Source organism: Elaeis guineensis, chromosome 11 (genome assembly GCF_000442705.2).
Source record: "Elaeis guineensis isolate ETL-2024a chromosome 11, EG11, whole genome shotgun sequence".
In the NCBI taxonomy this organism is placed as follows: Eukaryota; Viridiplantae; Streptophyta; class Magnoliopsida; order Arecales; family Arecaceae; genus Elaeis; species Elaeis guineensis.
This window is the reverse complement of record NC_026003.2, coordinates 114,851,260-114,853,570: the sequence shown is the minus strand read 5'-3', so window position 1 is coordinate 114,853,570 and position 2,311 is coordinate 114,851,260. Positions and strand designations below refer to the sequence as shown.

General features: G+C 42.5%; 1 pseudogene; it reads left to right on the top strand.

Moving 5' to 3' along the window:
• Positions 1–703: 703 nt before the first annotated feature.
• LOC105054027 (protein RGF1 INDUCIBLE TRANSCRIPTION FACTOR 1-like) lies at positions 704–1,975 on the top strand (annotated as a pseudogene).
• Positions 1,976–2,311: the final 336 nt, after the last annotated feature.

The following is a 2,311-nucleotide window of genomic DNA, read 5'->3' as shown; positions in this document are numbered from 1 at the left end:
CCCGATTGCGAGCAATCCACCGTGCATATGCTCCGCGATTTGACCTGGTTCACTTCCACCCGGTGCATGCAATAATTTCTCCGCAGGTAGGGTTTTAGGCTCGAACTAAAGTTTTAAATAAGATTTATTACTTAACTAATTTTTATTTATTCTAAATTAGTAATGAAAAATATATAAGGGGAGTCAGTATGAAGAGGATTGAATTTTCTCTAAATTTAAATTATTTTTCAGAAGGTTTGGGTTTGGGGCTGGTACTCTACGTTGCACCTCATAAATGCTGGCTTCGGCTTCTTTTTAGGCAATATTTTAAACCTCGTCAGCGGGGGCTGGCGCCGTTAACCTTTTCCCCTTCCCACTCCTCTCGTCTCGTCTTCCATCTTTTCCCTCCTTTCTCTCTCTCTCTCTCTATATCTCACGTCGAGTTTCGCGTCCTGTGGGTGATGGGGAGAGTTACTGTTGCTTAAAACTGGGAGCTTTGCTATTGCTTGCTCGCCTCATCCCAAACTCCTCTGTTTCTCCCCTGTACTCTTATCTGCTGAAGAAAGGGAAGGCAAGGCAAGATGGTGGGTTCTTCTTTTTGAATTTTTTCGTCGTCTTGTCTTTCATTTATATAAAAATTTGATCTTTTTGCAGTAGTAACTATAAAAATTCCATTTTTTTTTTGTTGAATTAATGATGTAGAGATGGAATTTTGGCAGGTGGGTTTCACGGGGGGATGCCGGATTGGTTGGAAACCATGCTTGGAGAAAGGTTCTTTAATCCATGCATGATCCACGAGGCGGTGAAGAAGAACGAGAAGAACGTCTTCTGTCTCGACTGCTGCTCTAGCTTCTGCCCCCAATGCCTCCCTCGTCACCGCCCTCACCGCCTCCTCCAGGTCTTTCTTTTTGTGCTTGTTCTATCCATTTTCCTTTAAAAAATTGGTTTTGAAGCAGGAAAAGATACAAAGACACGATTGTTCTCTTCCTATACGGATTTTTTTTTTTTTCTATTTTTTGGTTATAGATTCGTAGATATGTGTATCACGACGTTGTTCGAGTGGACGATCTGGAGAAGTTGATCGACTGTTCTTCCGTTCAAGTAAACAATATTTTCTCTTTCACACACACATGCTCTGTTTTTTAAGAAACGTTTGGAATGACCCTTCCCAAACAAAGAAGAATGATTTTTTTAGTTTTGAAAAAAAAAAAAAAACAGATTTTTGGATTCGTTAATTCGATTGTAATTGGGTTGGTTTGTGCGGAATCTCTCGTGGCATTGGTGGCAGTTGTACACAACGAACGGCGCAAAGGTGGTTTTTTTGAACAAGCGGGCACTGAGCCGGCCGTTTCGCGGCTCCGGCAATGCCTGCCGCTCCTGCGACCGCCCCCTTCAGGACCGATACCTCTTCTGCTCCCTCTCCTGCAAGGTATTCAATTACATCTCATTGGATTCGAGATATTTAAGAGCCACGCAATGCCTTCAATTCTTCTAAATGTTATATAAAAGGAAAAAAAAAATTTCTCTTTTGTTTTTCTAATTGTCTTGTTGTTGGCCGGAGAGCAGGTGAAGCTTTTGTTGAGGAGCGAGGTAGGGCTGCGAGGGAGCTCAGAGAGTGCCAATTCCTATCACTGCCGAGCACGTGCGAGTTGGATGAGGGCCATCTCACGCCCGACTCCATTCTCGAGTCCACCTCCGCCACCTCCTCCGGCTCCTCCGCCACGGGCGGCGGCTGGAGCCCCGGAACACGCGGAGTACCGCCGGGATGGAGCCCCTCGTCCGGCGGCGGGGAGCTGCGCTGGTCGCCCGCTCGGTCCGGAGGTAGTGAACCGGAGGAAGAAGGGTATTCCCATGCGGGCGCCGCTGTTATGAACCGGACCTGGCCCGGTTCGGTGAGCTTCATTTGGCTGGAGAATTTGGGATTAAATTTTGGGATATGCAAATAGTTATTTAAAAGAAAAAAAAAAGAAAAATCTTCCCAATTTTGTAAAGGAATTATAATGGGTTGCTTTTATCACTTACTCTCCATATTTTTCTTCTAATCCTCAACTAACAGAAGGTTCATGCATACGATTTTTACTTTGAATTCAATTCAGGTTGCGGATTGAGTGGAATAATAAATTTGATAACAGTTTGTGTTATCACTTCCTTTTTGTCTCCATCACTCAACCTCTCTGATGCGAAGCTAGCATATTTTTATTCTTAAAATCAAAATTTTTATTTTTTTAAAAAAATAAATAATTTATTTATATTAAAGAATCATATTTTCACACAAAATGTATACTTACAAATATTTAGTGCATGAGCAAATAAAAACTCTTGTAAAGAAAAA